The sequence below is a fragment of the Thamnophis elegans genome, chromosome 11, assembly GCF_009769535.1.
Source record: "Thamnophis elegans isolate rThaEle1 chromosome 11, rThaEle1.pri, whole genome shotgun sequence".
Lineage (NCBI taxonomy): Eukaryota > Metazoa > Chordata > Lepidosauria > Squamata > Colubridae > Thamnophis > Thamnophis elegans.
In genome coordinates, this window is record NC_045551.1 from 61,299,318 (window position 1) to 61,325,878 (window position 26,561).

Genomic DNA, 26,561 nt, shown 5'->3' on the forward strand with positions numbered 1-26,561 from the left:
AGTGTCTGTTCTCAATGACTACATGGATGCCCCACATGAGTATGCATTCCACAGAAACATTTCCTCCCAAAATGGCCCTTTAGATCTACAGACAGTGCATCCCCCCATTGTCATTGAATCCAACAGCTTTATGACTAGTTGTATTCTTCTTCTTCTTTTCCTTCCACATTTTCCAGCATTGCAGACTTCTCAAAGAAGCTGTTTTTTTTTTTAAATAATGTGTCCAAAATGTAATAATTTGAGTTTGATTGTTTGAGTTTCGTGTAAGAAACCCATATTGATTTGATTTATGATGTCTTTTTATGTCGGAGAATTTGTTTGCTTTTGGCTCTCAGGATATTCTCAAGAGTTTTCTCACCCAAGTCCAAAGGTATTAATCCTCCTCCTCCTCTTCTTTTTCTTCTTCTCTCCTCCCCTTCCTCTTCCTCCTCTTCCTCCCCCTCGTCTTCCTTCTCTCTCTTTCTTCTCCCCCTCCTCCTCCGCTTCCTCCTCCTCTTCTCCTCTTCCTTCTCCCTGCTCTTCCTCCTCCTCCTGCTCCTTCTCTTCTTCTTTATCCTCCTCCTCTTCCTCCCCTCCTCTTCCTTCTCCTCTTTCTTCTCCCCCTCCTCCTCCTCTTCCCTTCCTCCTCCTCCTCTTCCTCCTCCTCTTCCTTCTCTCCTCCTCCTCTCCTCTCCTTCCTTCTTCTCTCCCTCTCTTCCTCCTCTCCTCCTTCTCTTCTTCTTTATCCTCCTCCTCTTCCTACTCTTCTTCTCTCCCCTCTTCCTTTCTTCTCCCCTCCTCCTCTTCTTCCTCCTCCTCTTCCTCCTCTTCCTTCTCCCCTCCTCCTCCTCTCCTCCGCTCCTTCTCTTCTTTCTTCTCCCCCTCCTCTTCCTCCTTTTCTCACTTCCATAGCCTGCCCAGGTGATACAATATCATGCATGATTCTGACATTTGTGGATATATCAATCACAACCTCATCACTTCCAATAGTCATGATTGCTCTAACAAGTGCTAGTCTGCAGTGTGTGCTTGGCTGATTGTTCCTTTTCTGTTGATGCTTGATCCTAAAAAAAAACCAGAAGGCATCTACCACTCTAATACCTTCGTTGACAATTCTAAAGCTGATTGCTATACCTTCTGCCACTAGTAGGGTCTTCTTTGTGTTTAATTTTAAGGATGACATAGTCAGGAAAATTTCCTTTCTCTTCCAGATAATATATACCTGCATGAGTTCAACATGGGTTGTTTTTTTTTTTAAATAGCTTGCAGTGAAGCAAAATTAAAGCATAAGCATACAAGTAGTCCTCAACGTACGATCCCAACAGAGCCCAAAATTCCTTGTCGTTGAGTGAGACATTTGCTAAGTGAGTTTTGGCCCATTTGATGACCTTTCTTGCCTTTGTTGTGGAGGGAATCCCTGCTGTTGATAAGTTAGCAACCTGGCTGGTAAGTCAATCCGAGTTCCCCGTTGATTTGGCTTGTCAGAAGGTCTCAAAAGGAGAGCACTTTTTTGCCATTTACCTCCCAACGACCAATAAGATCACACAGATTGGGCCTCCTCCGGGTGCTGTCGGCTGGTCAATGTCGGTTGGTGGTCCCCCGGGGGAGGGCCTTCTCTGTAGCTGCTCCGGCCCTATGGAACGATCTTCCCGTAGAGATCCGGACCCTTACTACTTTTCCAGCCTTCCATAAAGCTACTAAGACCTGGCTGTTCCGGCAGGCCTGGGGCTGTTGATCAGTATCCAGCCCCACTCTAACAGTGTGCATGGTGTGAAATTTTAATAATTGTAGTCTTATTTTAATTTTTCTATATATGCTTCTTTTGTCTTGTCTGTAAGCCGCCCAGAATCCCAAGAGAGTGGGCGGCATACAAATGTCAATAAATTCAAAATTCAAATTCACTTTGACCTTGGAGCACAGCAACAGTCATAAACATGAACCAGTTGCCAAGCATCTGATTTTAGATCACGTGATCATGGGGTGAAGTTGCAAAGCTCGTAACTGTGAAAAACGGTCATAAGTCACTTTTTTCAAGTGCCGTTGTAACTGTGATACGGCCATTAATTAACTGCTGTAAGGCAAAGATGTACCTGTACATTGAAAGCTTAAGAGTACAGTTGGTATCAATTCCACTTGGAATTCCCTCAAAGAAATATCATCCATTTGTTAAACGAAATGGACAATATTTCTCCCACAACCTTTGGATTCTATCTAGAATCTAGGACAGGGATGTCAAACTCAAGGCTCGGGGGCTAGATTTGGCCTATGGGGTGTTTAGATCTAGCCCGCAGTGCCGCCTTGGAAACTGTAAAGGACCGGCTTCTGCCAGTGAAAATGGAGCTTGGGAGGACCATGCACCACCCTCCCAGACTCTGTTTTCAGTTGCGATGGCCTCCTGCAGCCCTCTGCCAGTGAAAATGGAGCTCAGAGGCACACATGGTCCCACTGAGCTCAGTTTTCACTGGGAAGGGGTTGCAGGAGGCCATTGTGGGGAAAAATGGAGCCAGGGAACCAATTTTTGCTGGCTGAGCTCTCAGGCCGCCACAGGCGACCTCCTGACATGAGTGACATCAAGCTGGCCACACCCACGTCAGCCCCCTGAGGTCAAACACAACTCTGATGCGGCCCTCAATGAAATCGAGTTTGACACCCCTGATCTAGGATATCTAGGATGTTGATTAGTTACCGTATTTTTCGGAGTATAAGACAGACTGGAGTATAAGACACACCAAGTTTTTGAAGAGGTAAATTTTTTAAAAAGTTTTTCCACTCTGTAGGCCTCCAAACTCTGTGCACAACTCTTTTTCTTTTTTTTTTTCTTTTTGCAAAAAATGGGGCATGCATAGGCTTTGGGAGGCTTGTAGAGTGCTCCTGGGGCTGGGGGGGGGGGAAACAGGCAAGAATACCCCATTTTTTGTGAAAACAGGTCCAATTTTTGCAAAAAGAAAATACAGGACATGCATAGGCTTTGGGAGACTTGTAGAGTGCTCCTGGGGGCTGGGGAAACAAAAAAAGGCCAAAAAATTGTTTGCTCATTTTTGCCCTCCCCAGCCTTTAGGAGGATTTTGCAGGCCTCCCAAACCCTCTGCACATCCATTTTTGTGAAAAATGTGATGTGGGGGTGGGGTTTTGGAAGGCCAAAAATGCAGTATTCATTGTATAAGACACATCCAGATTTTCACCCTCTATTTGGGAGGAAATCGGTCCGTCTTATGCTCTGAAAAATATGATAATTCTGACATAGATAACACCCCTCTAGAATAGTTGAGGTCTACAATATTAAAAGTGGCATCAACCACACACTATTTCTCTCATTAAACAAAATGTTTCTAGAAATTTGGTGGGGTGTTTTTGGGGGGTGGTGGTGGTGGAAATTGCACATATATGTTTGTGTTCCACTTGATTTTTGGACCCGGATTAGAAAAGAATGGAAAATAGCTTTTATTTGTGCCATTAACCTGAATGAAAACCCAACTGGAAAATTGTGCGTGATTGTCAAGTTCATAATATCTAATACAATAGAAGCAAATTAGAGTTCTCTCCAGCAGCAGACGAAGGAGCAGATTGCTTTATAAATCATCATATCACTGACAGTCAATTACATTCAAAACTTTCCAAGCATGAGCATGTGGCAGTGTTTATCTACCGACATTTTTTTCTCTCTCTCCCTACAAGAGAAAATAGAGTAAATTTGGGGAGCTCAAGATGGAATGTTCGTTTCCACATTTAAATTACTACGTGGGGCTTTTAGTGGCAGGATTTCTCTCTCCTGGTTTTAAGAATTTATTTCAATAGGACTCACCTTAAGACCTGGGTGTTCAGATATGATGCTTTGATGTCTTGTGGCTGCATCCATTTGCTTGCACATACATAGACAAAGAGGTGGTATTCAGCCGGTTCAGACTGGTTCGCAGAAATTGAAGGTGGGCCTGACCACCTGTCCTGTCTCTATGCCATTGTCAGCGTTCCAAATATCATGCAGAATTAAATCAGAGTCCAAGGCAGAGCTATCCTTAAGGTTCCAATTTAATAAGGCAGACATGTTGGCATCGTGCTATGGAATCCCAATACTGGAAATGACATCACAATTCCACCCAGTTAAAAGTTCATGATCTTGTCCCACACCCACAATCCATCACATGGCCGAATCTTCTTCTTCCACGCTGGCATCCACACCCAGCTGCTTCTGGTCAGGTGTGAAGATACGGAGACAAAGGATGACCTTGGCTTCTAGTAAAGAATAAAACAATACATTCCGCAATCTCACTCCTGTCTATTCCCCCCTCCCATCAACTGTACTAAAGAAACAGCATATTGAAATAAGAGAAAGTGTGGCAGGCCAAAATTCTAAAAGGAATATAATTGCAGGCCTGACAGCCATCCTATTTAGGCACGTGTGCAGAAGGTGCATGCATGAACAAAGCGCATGCGCAGAAGGCCGGGTGCATGTGCGGAAGGGGCATCTATGCCTGCAATGTGTGTGCATGTATGTGAAGTGAGTGGATATGCGTGTGGCGAACAAGTGGTAACAAAATGTGAAACCCACCACTGAATGCACACACACACACACACATTCCAGACCTTCTGAAGGATTCAACTCCTTTAATGGGTTTCATCCATACAGTGGATTTGCACAGCCCTAATACGGAGGCCGTTTGATCTCCATTGTCTACAACTGTCAGAAGTGTGTTTCTTTTCTCTATCATGGAAAGAGTCAAAGGGGAAATGGAAAGAAGTGAAGGAAATTCTGGAAGAAACATGACAGAGAGCCAGTTTGGTACAGTGGTAAAGGCATAGGGGTTAGAATCCAGGAGATCATGAGTTCCAGTTCTACCTTAAATGCAGAGCCAGCTTGGTTGACATTGTCCAGTCAATGGACAATGATTTCTGATAGGGGAAAATATGTGCAGCACTGATGACGTTACCTAGTTTGGATAATTGAAACAAATGCAAGAAAACAGCCAAGGTCAGAGAGCACCAAGGATCCTTCAGATATTTGCACAGGAAGGAGACAGTGGCCAACTTCAGGAATTTGTTCTGGGAGTCTTTGAGAATCAGACACAATGGAATGGAATGGAAGGCACTTGTATACAAACTTCCATATACATTTTGAATATGTAGGTGATGAAGTATCTTTGATCTTTGTTTGAACCCGGGGTGAGTTCATTTGTTGTTGTAGTTGTTGTAGTTGTTGTTGCTGCTGCTTGAAATGATTTATTTTGAATGATTTCTAGATTGGATCTCTCTTTAATGATCTTCCACCCACAACTTTGTCTTCTTCCACTCATGTGTTTTGGTGGATAAATCAAACCCCTTCTTCTCTGCAACAGCCCTCAAATGTTGGAAGACTACTATCATGTCACCCTTAGTCCTAATGTTAATTCTGTTATTTGTTTTATCTTCTACTAGCTAATAACCCAGTGCTAACCCGGGTATTATTTATACCAACCCTCCTTCCATGAGTGTTGCTGCAATTTCTAATGTTGACTTTTCCTGTTACCAGAGGGATCCCCCTTGTGGAATACTGTGAAACCATTACTATGGCAAATCCACAGTGATGTACAGTAGAAGCCATTTTAAGGTAGTATGGTAGAAGCCATTTTAAGGCACAACAGGCTGTATCTTAACAGAACACACTTCCCGAGGGGTGTTAGGGATGTCTTACCTTCACAGTATTTGTTTCTAGAGGGTGAGTCATCTTTGTAGCAAGTTTGGTTGAAATGCTTGAGGCATTCCAAAGTTATACTGGAACACACACAGCCATTTTGATAGATAGATGGTAGGTAGGTAGGTAGGTAGGTAGGTAGGTAGGTAGGTAGGTAGATAGATAGATAGATAGATAGATAGATAGATAGATAGATAGATAGATAGATAGATAGAAAGATAGATAGATAGATAGATAGATTGATTGATTTTGGTTATGGATGAACTTCATCTGTTTCTAGAGTCAGCAGATTAAATGTGGTTTCCTTTCCAATACTTTGATCCATTTCTTATTTTACCCAGTTGAACATAGAACATTTTCCTTAAAATTCTAATAGATACTGGAGGGAATAGCTTTTGTTTATTTTTCTCGTTGTTGTTTTTTGTGTTTTTTTTTTTAGGTTAGATGTATAAGATTTCACCCATTCCTAAACAAATGTTACAGAGCTACATACCCCAATGGCCTGGAACTTGACAATAAAATGGTCATCTTCAAAATAAACCTCTATGGAATGGAATGAAAACACTGCAACTTATTAGAAGCTGGGACCTACCCTTTAGAGAACATCATAGATTTCTGTTAGGAATGTACCAATGTTTTAAAGAAGAGGGATGTTTTTTTTAAATAAAAATAAAATAGCCCAATCCAGGTCATGGATGTCTTGAAGGTGCTTCTTTAGCTCTGACTGGATGGTGGGGAATGGAAGGACAGTTGCAGACAGTGGGTCCTTTGCATTCTTTTAGAGTAGGGGTGTCAAACTCATGAGGGCCCATTGTCATCGTGTGATATATAGCAACTCCCCCCTTCCTAAACTGGGAGTGGGCATGGCCAGTGCATGATGCAACTGGCCCATGGGCCGAGAGTTTGACACTCCTGTTATAAAGTCATTGAGGCCACCTGGAGGTTTATCTGTGTTCTGTCAGGACTAGATTCAGCAGTCCATCGGCATTAAAAAGACAAAGGCCACTCTTTTGAAGACACCAAAGTCCACATTTTCGACAGAGAGGACCAATGGTTTGAAAGTGGGGTCAAACAGGCCATCTCAGTCAAAACTGAACAGCCCTCTCTCAACAGAGGGGGAGGGATACAACGTCTTCTCCAGTTTACAACACAGTCTTTTCAACAGTTCTAAGGAGGCTCCACACCCATTTGCTTAGGTGACTCTGAAGACACAGATAAACCTCCAAGTGGCCTCAACGACTCTCTAAAAGGATGCAAATGACCAGCTGTTTGCAAGGAATATACATCCTTCCATTCCCCACCAATCAATCAGAGATGAAGAAGCTTCTCGGATGAGATGTGAAACCACTTCACAGAAAAAACCAGAAAGTCCAGGTGCCTCTTGAAAAAGCACCTTTGGGACAATGGAAACAAGGTTTCCTACACATCGATGTTTTAAATCCATAGGTAGCTTTGGGGCCTGAAAAATAGCCAATCGAGAAAAGAGTCTTTTGCTTGACAGTTACAAATCAATGGAACATGAAGCTGGAGAGCCACAGTTACAGAAGAAAGCAAAACCAATGACATCTGTGGCCTCTTGTGTCTAATTATGCTTCAACAGAGCAGACCGGGGAAATGACTTTTTGTGGTGTTGCAGAGGGAAGCGAGCAATGCCATTTCTTCATCGGCAGCCCGTTTGGGAACATGACAGTTAATGTTTTGGAAGTGATTTGCATATTTCCAATCATCTGCCTCTGGCAGATATGGGGGAAAAGTTTTCAACTGCCAGATTTGATAGTCACCCAGACTGGCAGCTGCTTGTAACAGGAAAATAAAAAAACATCAGGAAAGTGGCCCTGGGGGACACGCTTTCATACCTATCCCATTCACACAACCGTGGGAATTTCTATAACATACAGGTAGTCCTCGGCTTTAGAATAAATGAGCTGGAAGGGACTTGGGAGGTCTTCTAGTGCAGCCCCCTGCTCAAGCAGGAGAACCTACTATATTTTTCAGAGTATAAGATGCACTGGAGTATAACACTCACTGGAGTATAAGACGTACTGGAGTATAAGACCCATAAGAGAGGTTTTGAAGGGGCAATTTAAAAAAAAAAGTTTTTGCACTCTTCAAACCTCTGAAAAATGGCCTGTTTTTTTAAAGGGCACAAATAGCCTTTAGGAGGCTTATAGAGCTCCTGGGGGGGAGGGGGGCAAAATTGAGCAAAAAATGCCCCATTGTTTGCTCATTTCTGCCCTCCCCAGCCCCCGGGAGCACTCTGAAAGCTATGCATGGCCATTTTGGTGAAGCGGGCGGGGTTTCAGGAGGCAAAAAATGCTGTATTCAGTGTATAAGACGCACCCAGATTTTCAGCTCTTATACTCCAAAAAATATGGTATACCTTTTCATACAAGTGGCTAACTCTTAAAAACCTCCAGTGATGGAGCTCCCAGGATTTCTGAAGGCAAGCTGGAGACAGTCATTACTAGATGATTCACGGGGTAAAGACTATTAACAAATGACCATATCAGGATTTTGTTGTGGTGTTGTTATTTTGGTTTATTGCACAGACAGCCAGATATTCAGACGGGATTTGGAAATTTTTATCCACTTAGCAAGTCCTGGCCAAGGACTTGGGATAGACAGATGTGGACATTTGATAGTGTTAAAGGTATTGTCACAGGATGTAGGCCATTCTGAGTAAAGCTGCCTTTTGCAATTGACTGTTACGGTTCACCGCACAGCTGGCCAGATGTTCAGACAGGATTTGGCATTTTTATCCACTTAGCGAGTCCTTCCCAAGGACCTGAGATAGGCAGATGTTGATGTTTGATGGTGTTAGAGGTATCTATTACCATTATTATTTCCTTTCCTGCCGTTCCCTGTTCCCATTTACTCACAATACTTCTTAGAATCCATCAAATGATGGATTTAGTTTGTTCCTAAAGTTGATGCTGAATTGATTTTAGTATTCTATCTGTTTTTTTCCTAATGAACCTTGTATTTCTAAAATAAAATGTTCTCTTAAAATTACAGTAATAAGTACTTAGGTCATAGGGAACACATGTTGATTAGATATTGTGCCTACTCTCAACAGTTCGATCCAGTGTGGTGATTGAGAAGGCATAATCAAGTTTCGGAATGACCTCAGAAAGATTAATCATTGCTACCCATCATCATGCATTCCATAATTACCAGAGCGATATCTTTAGCAGCCATGTAAAGGCACTCGGTATTATAACCCCCACGTTGCATCTGGAGGATGAAAATAGAAGGAATAATAGTTTCCACAAAGCCAATGTGGAATTTGGAACCAAGCCGAAATTAAATCCACGAGCTCAAATGATCCATGATAACAGGGATATTCATGGGACCTTCAGCTGATTAAGCTGAACATCTGCCAAACAGTTTTCTGGGACAAATCCAAAGGTGGAATAACGAGGAAAAAAAATATTTAAACGTTACCGATTGAAGTCTTCTTCCCTCCATTTTCCCTTCCTTTTTTTAAAATAGTGGAATATACAGCATAAATAGCTGAACGTTGAGGCATATATCATTGGGTTTATGGCTTGATATTCATACAATCAATAGGGATGTGGTGGCTCATTGGCTAAGACACTGAGCTTGTTGATCAGAAAGATCGGTGGTTCAAATCCCTAGCGCCATGTATCAGAATGAGCTCCTGTTACTTGTCCCAGCTTCTGTCAACCTAGCAGTTCAAAAGCATGTAAAAACACAAATAGAAAAATAGGAACCACCTTTGGTGGGAAGGTAAGAGCATTCCATGCACCTTCAGTGTTTAGTCAGGCCGGCCACATGACCATGGTGACATCTTCAGACAGCACTGGTCTTTGGCTTTGAAACGGAGATGAGGACCATCCCAGAGGTGGGTTCCTACCAGTTCGCACCTATTCGGTAGAACCGGTTCATCAAATCTACCGAACGGTTAGAAGAGGTTCCACCAGTGGACCCGGAAAGCAGGCCACACCTACAGAAGAGCTTCCAAAAATTTTTGAAACCCACCACTGGTCCTTGGATGATTATTCTACACTATCATGCTCATATTTATAAAACTCAGTGCCTCTGTGAAAGGTAAGGATGACTACTGCGTTTGTGGTGCAATCTGAACATTGCGTGTGTTGAAGTTGTTTTAACGCAAACTAAAGATGCCTTTAAAAAACAAGTTTACATCATATTCTTATGTATGCCAGTGCTGTGTGTGAGGTAATTTAAGGTGGTTCTGACAAGTGTCGTCAACATCTTCATATCCGGTCACATGGGCGGCAAGCCACTCCCATCCGGTCACATGGGCAGCAAGCCACTCCCACAAAGGAGGCCACACCCACAGAGTAGGTTTGAACAATTTTTGAAATCTACCACTTGACCGTCTCCTAGAGTCGGGAATGATTAACACATATGTGCAAGAGGAACCTTTATCTTTACCTATTCATACAATCAAATGGGTTTCCGATATTCCAAACCCTTCAAAAATTAGCACGTTTCAGCCCTACAATGAGGAAAGAAACGACATGAATAGCTAAACACTTCTGCCTTGAGCAAACAGATAGTTATGCTAGTCATTGCTATTGTTGCTTTCCATCTTGATAAGACTCCTTTTTTCCCAAGAGCACATGGTGGAAAAGATCTGTTTAGACTTAAAAAAAAAAAGTATGCATCTTATTTGGCAAACATTGAACTCTCTTTGGTGTTTTCTTCCTCACCACAACGGGACTGGTCTGAACACATTTTTTCTGAACCAAAGCCCTCTTGGGGTAATCACTGGATTTTCATCAAGACTGTCGTGATTAGTTTTCCTGATTATCATAATCAAACAACTAATTAACTATCATCTTTCAGAAAAAGATATGCAATAACAAAGCGAAGTCTCATTTGAGTCTGGATTTCAGGGATTTTATGCATGCAGGCATGGAGTTTTCTTGGGAACAATAGAAAAGAGCATTGTTGCTGTTAAACTTCTTAAAATCTACCCATGTCCTCTGTAGTAGTGGAATTACATGGAAGAATCCCAGCCAAGGATTAACCAGGCCTGACCCTGATTAACTGCTAAAACTATATAAACCCTGCTAAGACATGCTTCTCCATCTTAACAAGACATATCATGTTCTTATATCAGATCTGTTGTAAATATATTTACCACTGGTTGATATATTCTCAGCTACATTATTAATGAAGGGATGTGGTGGCTCAGTGGCTAAGCTGCAGAAAGGTCGGCAGTTTAGCAGTTCGAATCTCTATCTCTGCGGAACGGAGTGAGCTCCCGGTACTTGTCCCAGCTTCTGCCAACCTAGCAGTTCGAAAGCATGTAAAAACACAAGTAGAAAAATAGGAAGCATCTTTGGAGGGAAGGTAACAGTGTTCCGTGTGCCTTTGGCGGTTAGTCATGCTGGCCACATGACCACGGAGACGTCTTGGGACAGTGCTGGCTCTTTGGCTTTGAAACGGAGATGAGCACCGCCCCCTAGAGTTGGGAACGACTAGCACATATGTGCAAGAGGAACCATTATCTTTACCTTTACATTATTAATCCTTTCTGTAAGGGGACTTATGAGTTTGAGTAGAAGAGAGGTATACTTATTCTTAGCCCTTCTGCTGAGATTCATGAAATTCAAAAATACTTACATTTTGCCAGTTAATGCACACACACACAAAAGATCCTAAACTACATAGCATTTGAGGCTTTGCTTTTGTTTCATTTCATTTTAGGAGCCGAGGTGGCACAGTGGTTAAATGCAGCACTGCAGGCTACTTTAGCTGACTGCAGTTCTGCAGTTCGGCTGTTCAAATCTCACCGGCTCAGGGTTGACTCAGCCTTCCATCCTTCTGAGGTGGGTAAAATGAGGACCCAGATTGTTGTTGGGGGCGATATGCTGACTCTGTAAACGGCTTAGAGAGGGCTGAAAGCCCTATGAAGATATATAAGTCTAACTGCTATTGCTATTGCTATTACCAATTGTATGTCAACATTCTGACTGATCCAACCAAAGTAAGCACCCTCAAGACCTTTTGATGTCTGAATGCAACACTTTATTGAGTACATCATTTTAGTACCAATGAAGGCAAAACCAGTCCTACCTAATTCCCGCTCAAACATACATAATTACAGTATAGCTTTCCCACTCCACCCTATTGGTGCAGGTCACACTGTCCAACCGAGCTTCATTCTATTGTTATGAGAAAAATTCTCTGGTCTTGGCAAACACCTGTGGATGTGTCCTTGGCTCTCCTGGCTCATCTTCTTGAAGTCTGGAGCCTGCATTCCATCTCACCCTTTCGTCCCTCTTGGTTCTTTGGCATATTGAGAAGTGATAATGGCTGCAACAGCATAAATGCAGTTCGAGCTTGACACTGTACCAAGGTTTCCATTTCATATTTTTTTTGCAGGTTAGATATTTTTTCTCTCTAACTGGGGAAAATTGGTTAGGTTTTTTTGCCCAAGGTAAATTGTCCTTGGTTTGTTTCTATAAGGTGGTTTTTTGGAGCACATTCAGCATCCAAAGTACACAACAAATATGTATTATTTTCTTTCTTGGGTATGTTTTTAGCAGCTTGACACATATCTTTAAATTCTTGATAATAATGTTTATGTTTTGATAGTAGTCAGGAAAAAAGTAAGATGATGAAATGTTTAGAGGCTGATTAACCAGACATAGGTATAAGACAAACGTAACAGAAAAACAGACTTAAGGCTTAGTCAGTAAAGCTTTAACAGACTGGGATGTAATTAATGCTATTCTCAGAAGGATGTGGAGGGGGAGAGTCATCTTGAATCTGACCACATTTTATAATGAGCTAAATTGAAAAATGCAATTTGGATGATATTTCCCCCCACCTTCTAGGAAAATAAGGAATGTCTTACAGTCATGTTTTCAGTCATGTCTCTTCATGGAATATTTCTACTTTCTTTCTGTAATACCCAGAAACACTTTTAATGCAATATGTGTTTCCTGCTTTTCTGTTTCATCTCAATGGCAGACGCTCCAAACACATTCTGGATACTCAATATGAGAGGCAGCAAAAATGTAGATAACAAGATTCATGAAAATCCACTGATGATTACAACTTATTGGATAGAGATCTAATCAATCCTTCACTGGCAAACAGCTTGAACTCTCTGTTCAAGAACAGGATATTACCAACTTTTTTATTTCTTTTTGTAAGGACACAGAGATGGTTCCAGATATAACGATACTTCATGGAATCATAAAAAAATCAGATGGAAGCAGGTGGCAGTACCTTGCTGATCTTAAGAATGCTGGGCAGGATTTAATTCTGGTTGAGAGACAATCAGATTTCAGGTTGATACATAGTTTAGGAATAAAACAACAACAACTACTACTACTACTACTACTACTACTAGTAGTGTAGTAGTAGTAGTAGTAGTAGTAGTTGTTTTGCTGGGGAGGAAGACAGCTGAAGTGTGGCAATCCGCTCTGCCATGATTGTCCCAAAAGGTGCTTTTCAGAAGGCAAGTGGACTTTCTTGAGTCCCCCCCCTGAAAATATTTTCCTTTCTCATCCAAGGAGCTTCTTCAGTTCTGCTTCGAGAAATGAAGCATTTTTAGGGGGGGGGGGGGGCTAAGAAAGTCCATGTGCCTTTTGAAAAGCACCTGCAGGTCTTATCTTTAGTTGTCTTTTCTTGGGGGAAAGAAACAACCACACTGAAGGACAGAGAAGGAGAAGGTAAAAGAGGACACAATTAATATAATGGTTTTAGGACACCAGTGCCAAACACTTACATTCTGATGTAATGTAGGAACTAAAAATAGGGATGGGTGGGAATGAATAAGTTGAATATGTTAAATTGAACCCACTGATGTATATGTTTTTCCCGAGTCTTACCTCATTATTTAGCTCAAAGGAAATAAATAAAATAATCAAGTTACACCAATCACTCAGATCAAATTGGACTAATGAGTTGAGTTCTCAGTTGATGTTGGGAATTTCTCTATGTTGGACAAGCTTCTGAACCAATTCAGAGACCTCCAAAAATAGACAAGACAAGCTGATTTGGCTGTTGCACTAAAGTATCGTTTTGATTTGGAGATTTGATCAAATCCCTTTCGAAATTAATTACTGGAACTAGTTAAACACCAAATATAAAGAGCATTCAAGAACATTCCTTCACTCGTTTTATTGGAGCTCCTTGAAAATTTTTATTCCCAAAAGATTCCAGATTCCCCTTTAGAATTGATTATGACATCCATTGGTTCTTTAGTATGAAAATGCAAATCGTAAACAATCAGTGCAATTCTGTAGCAAAGAAATATTTCAGTAATATTTTATTATTATTACTATTATTACTTAATACAGGAGATTTTCAAAGTGAATATGAAGATAAAACCAGGGGATTTTCTTACGGGTTTAATGCAGTGGTCACCAACTGGTGGTCCTTGGACCACTGGTGGTCCGTGACAAACATTTTGGTGGTCCACAGGAAAAAAATATTTGCATTTCTTATATTGCACTAAATCAGGGGTCCTCAAATTATGGCTCTGGGATGGATATATGCAATGAATGCTTCTGTTGCTGCAGAGAGTCTCCCCTTTGGGGTCTTTTGTATGGGGCAGAGGGGGGGGCAGAACATCTGACTTGGGGTCAGCCTCCTGGTGCAGGGCTTTGTGCGAAGGCTGGAGGGAAGCAACACTGGTGGCGAAGAGCTGGAGGGCCTTGTTCCAGTGGGACTGCATCATGGCCTGGAATGGCTGACCATCTCAGCCCACTGAGCCTCCAGGCACTGGTATTTGGCCTTGCAGGCCTTCCCTCTGCTTAGAAAGCCTGCTTGTAGTCCCCAGTGAGGTGCTTTTGCTGAGCCTCCTTCTCGGTCAGATCCAATTTGAACTGAGCCAGCTGTTTCGCCAACTCTTTCTCATGATGGCTGCTTAGCTCCAACAACTGCTTCCTGTTGGGGCCCTAAGGAGCCCGGGTGGGCAGGCAAGGAGTGGCTGGGAGGGGAGGAGTGAGTAGAGGCTGGTGAGGTGCCCCTTGATGTGAGTGACTTCATGTTGACCACACCCACACAATCACATGACTACCTAGCCATGCCCACCCAGCTGGCCTTCGGATCTCTGCTGTGCATGTGGGCGGAATGTATGGGTATGCATATGTGGGGTAGTGGGATTAGGGTTAGGGTTAGGGTTGGGGTTAGGATTGGGGTTGGGGTTAGGGTGCAAGGCACAGGGTGTGAGGCACATTCATGGGGTCATATGCACGGGGTCACAGACGCATGTGTGGGATATGGAGCCATGCACACATGTGCAGGGAATGTGCGGGGTCATATGGGGGGTGTCGCATACACATGCACGGGGGATGCATATGGACAGGACGCACATTGCATTTTGGGGTTTCATTTTGGGCCATCATTGCTCTATACTTTTCTCTCTCCTTTCTCCTCCCTTGTTTTCTTTTTTTCTTTGTACTTCTGTATTTTACATTTTGATAAACGAATACAAAATACCCAAAGAAGAATCAATGCAAATCTCTCTACCATGAGGAGGATCAACAGCCAATGATAAAATCCATGTCTAATTGTAGATTAGACACTACTTACCTTACTTGAAGTGTGATTATCGTAGTGGTGGGTTTTTTTATTTTTTATTTGGGGGGGGGGTTGTTTTTAACTAAGCCAGTATGGCAAGTACCAAACCAATTCCTTTATCTTTAATACTTTATACATTATTCCAAAGGCAGCCTCTGGTGGAAAGTGGCATTTGTATTCAGCTCGTTGTGGCGTTACGAATGCTTATATTTCCTACATCAATTTATTTAAACATAATGTTAAGGTGCAGAATGGAAAATCACAGTGACCTGTGAGGCATGTCCCCCCCCCATTTTTTTTGTAATTTAAAACCTTTCAGTGTTTTCATTCCTCTCCTCTGCCCACCCTTACACCTTTTTTTATTTTTTTCCCCGGTTTCACAAAATGGATTTTCAGCAAGGCAATAACAGCAGGGAAGCTGGAAGAGGAACAAGCCAGGAAATAGCATGGTTGGTTGTTGCATTGTCAAGCGGAGAGGAAGGGAGAGTTGGAAGGGATTTGGTTTAAATGCAATTAGGTTGGCCTAGAAGAACAAAATTCTGATTTAACAGTCATGACCCATTTAGGCCCAGCAAGAATAACATGGACCAAAGAATTCAAATTGTGGTTCTCCCCTTAAAAAATTGTTTCTAAGATACCTGCTGAGTAATGGCTTGAAACTACACCAGCCACAAGTGCTTTAGTCAAGAAAAGCAGCTGAAATGCAGGAGCTGAGCAGTTAGTTGGGACTGATATACAAACAGTTGTCATTCCAAACACACACACACACACACACACAGACACACACACCATCTATTTAAATAACAGAGCCTACTTTTCATTTTCCTCTGTTTTACCTGCTCTGCCTTTTTTAATATAAAAAATAAACACCAACAACACAGATTTCTTCCAAGCTTTGTTGCAAACAACAGGGCTTGCTTGTATATTACGATGTCTTCAGTAGAAATGGGGAAAAGGTTTTCGATTCTTAATTACCCAATCAAAAAAAATATATCCTGTATTGCAGAATTAACAACACTGTGCCGGACCATCGGTGGGCTCGGGAGACTGTGCACCAGGCAAGAAAAAAATAAAGATTAAAGAAATCAGCAACTGCTTGTAAAAAGATATTGCTAATTGGTATCTTGTAGGTTTGATCAGTTTCATGAAATGAATGCTCCTTACTTATCAATGAGCAGTAAAAAGGGTTGGATTTTTACATGTGTGGGAAACGGAATGAATATATCATAGGGTGCATATTGATTCTGATTGTATGGTGATATTGTCTTCGTTAAAGGATGCAGTGGCTCAGTGGCTAAGATGCTGAGCTTGTCAATCAGAAAGGTTGGCAGTTCGGCGGTTCGAAACCCTAGCACCGTATAATGGAGTAAGCGCCTGTTACTTGTCCCAGCTTCTGCCGAATAAGCAATTTGAAAGCATGTAAAAATGCAAGTAGAAAAATAGGAACCACGTTTGGTGGGAAGGTAACAGCATTCTGTGGGCATTCAGCATTTAGTCATGCCAACAGAGATGTCTTCAGACAGTGCTGGAGCTTTGGCTTTGAAATGGAGATGAGCACCATCCCCCTAGATTTGGGAAAAACTAGCATGTGTGTGTTTCCTTATTGTCTTCCTTTATGACACCACTGTCTACATGGTTCTTTGCTCAGTTTTTCATGCAGTCCAGTTGTTTATTAGCCTTCAGCCCTCCACCTCTCTCATTCAAATGATTAGATTGTATCACCATGGAAAGTTATCTGTTGTTAAAGCCCTCCTCTTCTGCTAATATCGCACCAAAAAATCTCATTAGCCTGCAGACAGTTCTGCATTTATGACGTGGGTTATCTACAGGGAAGAATCCTTACCATTGATGATGAACACATAGCAGGAGAATAGGTGAGCAGCCAAGGTATGGTAATATCATCTGGGTATTGTTCAGGTTGATTTTGTGGAATTGTTTTTTTCTCTCTCTTTTACTTTGTTTTGATGATCAATAATAGGAATTGCAGTCAGGGGCCGGTGCAGTTTCAAGCCATTACCCACACAGTTGGAAGGGACCTTAGAGGTCTTCTAGTCCAACCCTCTGCTCGGCCCGGAAACTTTATACTATTTCAGACAAACAGTTGTCCAAAAACCGTGATTGTTGTGTCAAATAAATGTGTTCCCATGCTTTTGAATATAATGGGGTGGTCAAGTCATTGCATAAAGTAGATGTATAGAGCAGTGGTCCCCAACCTTTTATCGCCGCGGACCAGTCAGCCTTTGATAATTTTACCGTGGCCCACTGCGCGCGCAGGGGTTGGGGGGCGTTGTTCACGACGACACATTGATTGCGTACCTGCGCGGGCTCTTCCCTGGAGCCTTTGCGCACGGCCCAGGAGCTTTTGCGCACAGCCCAGGAGCCTTTGCGCTGCAGCGATCATGTCCCTCGGCCGCTGCAGCGATCATGTCCCCTGGCCGCTGCAGCGATCATGGCCCCGGCCGCTGCGCGGCCCGGTGCCAGGTACTCCACGGCCCGGCACCGGTCCGCGGACCGGGGGTTGGGGACCACTGTTATAGAGGGTTGAAATATATCAATGCAGTCATAATGTACTATTGAAGGGCTAACTCTTCCAAACAGTTTTCCACAATATTAGAAATCTTACAATCAAATGATTTTGCGACAGCTTAAATATCTTGTTGGTTCTATTTTCTCCTGGCTAATTGTTCTGGAAGCTTGGAATAGTTATAACTTTTAGAGTCCTCTCTCTCTCGATCTCCTCTCTCTCTCCCCCCTCTTCTCTCTCTCTTTCTCCCCCTTTCTCCCTCCCTCCCTCTCTTCCCTCCATCTCACTCTCCCTCTCTTTCCCCTCTCTCTCCCTCTTCTCTCTTTCTTTCTCCCTCTCCCTCTCTCCTCTCTTTCTCCCTCTATCTCCCTCTCTCCTTCTTCTTCTCTCTTCTGCCCTTTCCCCTTTTACTCTCCCCTCTCCACCTTCTCTCTCTTGTGTTGTGTGCAGTGAAAGTAGGCAGTGGAAGTTTTTAAAGTTGGCTGAGTTATCAAACCGAGTTATGCTTTGGCAGCGTTAAATTATACAAGTTTCAGGGGTATTTTAAACGGGTTGTGTGTTTCCTCGCAGCCCATTCGGAGGAGTTCACAAATATGCATATGATAAGGCAGGAAATTGTACCTTTAATATCACCTCTTTCTGATATAGCAGAGAGTTTATTGGTATCTTTCTCTCTCTCTTCTCCTCCCGCAGGATGGATAAGAATCATAAAACAATGACATTTATGTGATGGTGCTATCTTATGTAGATTCTTTCTTTCTTTTTTTTCCCTCCCATTTTCAGTTTCCAATGAATAAACCTCAGTCCCTGACATTCCATATATCTGATTTATATAGCTGTTCTTCTGGACGAGTCTTTGGAATAAACCCAACAGTGGTAATATTTTCATCTGACAACAGAATTGTTAAAATACACCAGGGATTGAAATCAGGCTGCACAGCAACCAAAAGAGATTAGAATTGTGGGGACTTCATGTAACACTGATAGATTCATATTAATAATACAAAGTCCCAGAGATCGGGAAAAGAAATGAAAACAGCGCAGATACAATGCCGAAAGAAGTATCCAAGCAACAGCATCATTGCAGCACAGAGTCCTGGTCTTCTTTTTTAAGTACATCTTAAATTGTCCTTTTAAATAACTTCAAAATGAAACAGGGAAAAGAAAGAAAAGATGGATGGATAGAGAGACAACAGTGCTGTTTATCTATCTGTCTGTCTCTGGCTCTCTGTTGTTTATCCATGTCTGTCTGTCTGTCTGTCTGTCTGTCCGTCCATCCATCCATCCATCCATCCATCCATCCATCCATCCATATCCATCTATCTATCTATCTATCTATCAGTGGTGGGTTTCAAAAATTGTTCGAACCTACTCTGTGGGTGTGGCCTCCTTTGTGGGAGTGGCTTGCGGCCCATGTGACCGGATGGGAGTGGCTTGCCACCCATGTGACCAGATATGAAGATGCCGACGACACTTGTCAGAACCACCTTAAATTCCCTCACACACAGCACTGGCATGCATAAGAATAGGATGTAAACTTTTTTTTAAAAGGCATCTTTGGTTTGCGTTTTAAAACAACTTCAACACACGCAATGTTCTGATTGCACCACAAACGCAGTAGTCCTTACCTTTCACAGAGGCACAGAGTTTTATAAATATGAGCATGATAGTGTAGAATAATCATATCCAAGGACAGTGGTGGGTTTCAAAAATTTTGGAACCTCTTCTGTAGGTGTGGGCTGCTTTCCGGGTCCACTGGTGGAACCTCTTCTAACCGGTTCGGTAGATTTGAGGAAACGGTTCTACTGAATAAGTGCGAACTGGTAGGAACCCACCCTTATCTATCTATCTATCTATCATCTATCTATCTATCTATCTATACTATCTATATCTATATATATCATCTATATATCTAATCATATGACCATGTTACATTAGCCAGGAGACTACAATGCTAATACAGCGTCATTATTTGCCTGCCTTAAGATTGCTGGGCCATTCAGTTCACACTCATATGCTATGGATAAAATCAGATATTTCTTCCATCAAAAAACAGACCATCTGTTGCAATTTTTTTTTTAGCTTCAGTTCATGGTTTTAGCTGATGTCGTATTGATTGACATTTTTATTGGAAAATGGAAAATCAAAGTAAAATAAACAGTAACATTTTTGGATTGAGGGAACTACACTACCATAAACCAATTTTTGTCACAATATGATCTATACCACTGGTGATTCCAGCTTCTTTCTTTCTTTCTTTCTTTCTTTCTTCTTTCTTTCTTTCTTTCTTTCTTTCTTTCTTTCTTTTTTCTTCCTTCCTTCCTTTCTTCTTACTCTCCCTTCCTTACATCCATCTCTCTCTCCCTCCCTCCCTCTCCCTCCCTCCCTCTCCCTCTCCCTGTCTGTCTGTCTGTCTGTCTATCCTATCTATCTATCTATCTATCTCTATCTACCTACCTACTACTACCTACCTACCTACCGTCCCGTCCGTCCGTCCGTCCATCCATCCATCCATCCATCCATCCATCATCCATCCATCCATCATCATCTATCTATCTATCATCTATCTATCTATCTATCTATCTATCTCCTTTTAGTTTGCTATATTGAGATAAGAGAGATGGGAGGTGAACAGAATCTGAGATATTTAAAATAATGATTGATAGTCATTATAAAGAAAATAACACATTTTCATTTCCTTTTTTCCAAAACACCAGGGTGGAAAACTCACTCAAAGAAACACCAGCAACCAAAGAGAGTATAAAAAGAAAATCATTTCATTTGGAATTTTGATCAAAGATAGATTGATCTTTGGCTGTGTTAACTGAACCCCTAACTGTACAAACTATTAAGGGTACCAGGCAAGAGAGAGAAAATGGTTATGTTATTCCACTTCTGGTTTTTTTTTGGAAATGCGACATAGCAGCTTTGATATATGGGAGGTGCCAAGTTTCAAAGTGTTATTTTAACAAGCTGACCATGTACTTTACGGTGGAAAGAAGTAGGAAGGATAAGCTAGCAGCATTTTGCATTTCTGAATCAACCCCTCCTGCTAAGGGCAGAAGTTGCACAGGGATTTGAATCATTGTCATCACACTGGCAATGTTATTAAGATGAAAAGAACTATAAAGAAATGCCACGAAAGGTATATAGGGTAAAAGTATGGCTGTGATTAAAAGAAAAAAACCATTATAGAAAGGAACAATAAATTAAGACTAAACTTCTTATTGCTTCTCCAGAAAACATTGCAAGTTCACCATGTCAGAGTTAATTCATGGACCTTCAGGGTGGCATGGAAACAATGTGGGTTTCTATTAGCAGACTTCTGCAATTGTTCTTGTATGATCTCCCAATCTGTTTCTCTTGGGAATTTTGGAGAGATCCAGGCAATACATCAAAGCTATTTTCCAGGGCTAAATAATAATCCTCCTCTCTTCCACCCCTCCTCCTCCCCTCCTCTCCTCCCTCTCCCCCTCCTCCTCCTCCTCTCTCCTCCTCCTCCATCCTCCTCTCCTCTCCTCCTATACCGTGTTTTGACTAATCCTAAAGGCAGCTATTCTTCCAATTTTTATTTTTTGTTGTAGGGATGAACTACCTGAAACCCAGATCCATGACTTTACCCCACTGCACCCTGATTGTTGATATAATTCTTTATAGAATAGAATTCTTTATTGGCCAAGTGTGATTGGACACCAGGAATTTGTCTTTAGTGCATATGCTCTCAGTGTACAAAAGAAGAAGAAAAAGAAAAAAAAAGAAAAAAAATATTCATCAAGAACATACGATACAACACTTAGTGATAGTCATAGGTTACTAATGAGCTATCAAATATACTAGGAAACAAATAAAACGAGATAAATAAAGATGCAAGCAACAAGGTTATAGTCATAAGGGAGGAGATAGTAAATGGAAGGATGAGAGTAAAAGAATAGTAAACAGTCTTAGTAAAAAGTGTGTGGGGATATATTTCAAACATGTTATTTATGCTTTAGCAGGTTTTGCCAGAGCCTTAGATATTTCTTTTAAAAAACCGTTTACGAAACAAATGTTATGGGTGGTTAAAACTCAACTTTGGGACATTTGATGTTGGCATTCTGAATCATGAAATGAAACACTCACGACCCATCTCGATACGATTAGGCTCCCATGTTGTCCTTGATGTTTCAGCTGGAATAGGTGTTTTTTTTTAAACCCAGGATGTGCAAAATGTGGGTGATAAACCTTCTTAATCTTAAAGCTAACACCAGATGGAAATACAAGCTTCTACATTTTCTGGGATTGGAAAGCATTGTCAAAATGAGCATGATGTGAGATTTGGAAAGAAAGGGAGGGAAAAAAAAAAAATTCACAGGGACAGTGACCTATTAATTTTAAATGATTGAACTAAGAGAAATGCCCCAAATCAAAAACAAAATAATGTTCCCAGAAAGAAAGATAGGTACATTTTATCCCATCTGAATGTGGAATGAAAGGTTTGCTGGCTAAAGGAATATTAGTAAATAAGTTCCTGCCTGCCCCTTGGTGAAATTGGATGATAACTATATTCCAATTACTTCTCAGTAAAAGGAACATCAAACTTAATTGCTACTATTCAAATAGTGGTGTCTTTTTGACTAGAACTGTATAAAAATATATATAAAATGTGGATCTAGGTACTATAGGAAGCTGGCTTTTTATTTTACCTTTCATTGGATTCTGAATATTTTTTTGCAACAGCTGCTTTTCAGAACTTCTGAGGTCAATTCTGTAGCCTTGCTGAAATCCAGCAGCCTGAGTATATGGTGAAGAACATTCATACTGGGGAAGAAAATTCAGCTCCCTAGGGCCTGGCCCTAGACTAGGCAACTCTCAGCATTCTGGTTAAGAAACAAAAACAAACCCAGTAATGGGAGAAAAGTGTTGATCATCCAGTAGGGTTGTCACACCTGCCCAACGTGGTTTCTTGGGAAAGGAAGAGCCTTAACTCCATTTATGCAAAAGGTATGCTTCAGTGGTGGGTTTCAAAATTTATTGGAAACCTACTCTATGGGGTGGCCTCCTTTGTGGGAGTGGCTTGCTGGCCATGTGACCTGGTGGGAGTGGCTTGCCATGTGTTTTTTCTTTCTTTCTTTCTTTCTTCTTTCTTTCTTCTTACTCTCTTTCTCTCTCTCTCTCTCTATCTCTCTCTCTCTTCCTTCTTTTGTCTTTGTTCCTTTTTCTTTTTTTCTTTATCTCTCACTCTTTTTCTTTCTTTTTTCTTCTTATCCTTCCTTTTTCTCTATCTCTCTGTCAGTCTGTCTGAGACAAAAGGAGGGAGAGAGAGAGAGAGAGAGAGAAAGAGAGAGAGAGAGAGAAAGAAAGAAAGAAAAAAGAAAGAAAAGAAAGAAAAAAAAAACACATGGCTGGCAAGCCACTCCCACCAGGTCACATGGCCAGCAAGCCACTCCCACAAAGGAGGCCACACCCATAGAGTAGGTTCCAAAAAAGAGCCCAGGTGGCGCAGTGGTTAGGGTGCAGTACTGCAACCACTTCAGCTGACTGCTATCTGCAGTTTGGCGGTTCAAATCTCACCGGCTCAAAGGTTGACTCAGCCTTCCCATCCGTCTGAGGTGGGTAAAAGGAGGACCCAGACTGTGGGGGCAATACGCTGACTCTGTAAACCGCTTAGATAGGGCTGAAAGCCCTATGAAGCCGGTATATAAGTCTAACTGCTAGTGTTATTGCTATTGTCTCTGTGCGTGCAGGGGAAAAATTTTGGAACCTCTTCTGTAGGTGTGGCCTGCTTTCCGGGTCCACTGGGAACCTCTTCTAACTGGTTCGGTAGATTTGATGAACCGGTTCTACCGAATAGGTGCGAACTGGTAGGAACCCACCTCTGGTATGCTTTACTAAAAGCCAAGTGGTTACAATAGAGCAAAACCAGAACTAAACCTTTGTGCTCAAGGTTCCCTAGTTAACTTCCCCTTTCCTGTCCCCCTGCCTTGTTATCTCTCTACTGTCCAATGACATCCAAAGGATTGTTTTAGCAATTGGGTCCTACATCAGCAGGTTAGTGGTGAGCCGTGGCATTTCCCCCCAGGTCTGTGTCCTTGCAGGTGATGAGCCAACGTCTCAGGAAGGCAGAGTGAGTAGTTTTGGTTTCCCCCTTCCAGGCAGCTCCCTCCCCCCCCTCCCCATAGTCTATGGCAGGCTGTCATCTAGCAAAGTGAAGCTGAAGCTCAGGATGGCAATTCTGACATCTGCTTTCAGTTTCTGGCTTTTACAGATGCCTACTTGTCTGTCCTTTCCCCTTATGCCCCAATATCTACCATTGTGATATGCCCATGTGAGATCTTGAAAACAGAATTCTATTCTTTAGCCATAAGCCACTGAGCCAGAGAAAAGCCTTTGAGATGATGGGCAGGAGAGCACCAAAGTTCAGAGCCAGTCAAAGTTGTGCAGAACGCCTATAAATTTCAATAAGGTTGCACTTTGCTCTAGTGCTCCCAATGCGGATTGCTAAAATTCAGCTGATATAACACACAATTCCTGACAGTCTTCGCTTTTGATTTATGATGCTGTCATAGGTGCAATACCTGTGCATTTAGTTTTCACAAAGGGAAGGGGGGAAATTGCAATCATGCTTACATCGTTCTATCCCTTTGTTCGATATCAAAACAAGAATAGAATAACAGAGTTGGAAGGGACCTTGGAGGTCTTCTAGTCCAACCCCTCCTTAGGCAGGAAACCCCACACCACTTCAGACAAATGGTTATCCAATCTCTTCTTAAAAACTTCCAGTGTTGGAGATAACTTCTGGAGTCAAGTTGTTACTCTGATTAATTGTTCAAACTGTCAGGAAATTTCTCCTCAGTTCTAAGTTGCTTCTCTCCTTGATTAGTTCCCTACCATTGCTTCTTGTTCCGCCCTCAGGTGCTTTGGAGAATAGCTGACTCCCTCTTCTTTGTGGCAACCCCTGAGATAGTGGAACACTGCTATCATGTCTCCCCTAGTCCTTCTTTTCATGAAACTAGACATACCCAGTTCCTGCAACTGATCTTCATATGTTATAGCCTTCAGTCCCCTAATCATCTTTGTGGCTCTTCTCTGCTCTCTTTCTTGTCTCCACATCTTTTTTTGCACCGTGGTGACCAAAACTGGATGCAGTATTCTAAGTGTGGCCTTATCAAGGCGTTGTAAAGTGGTATTAACACTTCACGTGATCTTGATCACGTTGGACTAGAAGACAATTGTAAAATGATGAGGATAAAGATTTGTGTAAACAAAATGGTTTTTCGTGCTGTTAAACAATAATTATCAGCCAAAAGAAATATACCCAATTCTTTTGGGAATATTTGGTAGTCCTCATAGGCTTTTTAAAAAATTTGATGTGGTTTCTGACATGAAATGTGTGGAGATACAACATGGACAGCCTAACTCTTTTAAAGCTGCACTATTTTTTGTGCCCCTGGGTGAAAAAGAAGTCTATAATTTCATGTTTGTGACAGCCAAGATATTTGCATCTGAACTTATTTCTCTCTGCTTTCTCCAATAGAGATTTATTAGCTGGCTCATGTATCCATGAATCAGTATTGGCAATTTACAGATTCTTGGCGTAAACAACAATAGGTCTCGGCTTTAAGGTCTCCTGTAACTGATTGAGCTTCTCTAAAAGATAACGTGTCACTAATTTTTACCTGACGGCTTTCTTATTCAAATGCATTAAGAACGGTTCTTTTGAATGGTAGCTAGCCAGTCAAAGCAATTTACCTGGACCGTATCTCAATATAGAGATACATACCCATAATTAGAGGTTAGGTTTTCCTAGCATGAAAGATTGCTTTCTGCAACTGTGTTATTATTATTTTTTTTGTTTTTTATCTGTCCACTTGGGTACCTTTTTTATAGACCTCTCCAAAGCTTCCGTCAGTTTCCTTGAGTGTGAAGTAAATATGACAGTAAAGTGAAGATTGTCAGTGTTGGCAGTCAAGTTGAAGGACACCAATGAACCCTCCTCTGGCCTATCTCCTGCTAATTAGCAGTATGGAGGAACTGTGTGCCACAGGCACAATTTTATCAAGAAAGGACATCTTTGCTGTTCCCACTGACAGCTGAAATGCAACTATTCAGGAAGAAAATGGCACATTGAGCAGGAGAACAGGAGAGGTGAAGAGGCTTTAGGATAAGTGACAGTTCCGCTGTCCCGAACGGAGCCATTCCTGAGTGATCATAAATAACAGAGATGAAAATAGAAACAGTAGAAATTGGAATTACGGAATCGGAATATAGTCATAAGGGAGGAAGCCACAGAAAAGGGACACGGACCCTGCTTTGCAAGTATGTGATGCTGAAATTGGAATGAACACCTTTGTGATTAATACAGGGTCAAGGTTTCATCATGAACACAATGCAGGAATTGTGATTCTGGGTCTGTTAGAAAAGAAGACCTGGAAACCACTAAGTGTGTCTTAGAACAAGACATGATGTTAGGTAGGTAGGTAGGTAGGTAGGTAGGTAGGTAGGTAGGTAGGTAGATAACACCACTGCTTCAGACAGAGTTTGCAAAAAATTATTGAAGGAACTTCAACTTCAAGGTGGGACCTTGCTCAATAGCAGTAACTGTGCGAGGGATCTTGGAGTCCTAGTGGACAACCATTTAAATATGAGCCAGGAGTGTGCAGCAGCTGCTAAAAAAGCCAACACAGTTCTAGGCTGCATAAAGAGAGGGATAGAATCAAAATCACATGAAGTGTTAATACCACTTTATAATGTCTTGGTAAGTCCACACTTGGAAGACTGCATTCAGTATTGGTCACCGCGATGTAGAAAAGATGCGGAGACTCTAGAAAGAATGCAGAGAAAAGCAACAAAGATGATGAGGGGACTGGAGGCTAAAACATG

At 41.8% G+C, this 26,561-nt stretch overlaps 1 protein-coding gene across 1 annotated transcript in view; it reads left to right on the top strand.

Moving 5' to 3' along the window:
- PCDH9 (protocadherin 9) overlaps nt 1-26,561 on the top strand; it is a 944,671-nt gene that overhangs the window by 406,249 nt on the left and 511,861 nt on the right. The window lies entirely within an intron of this gene.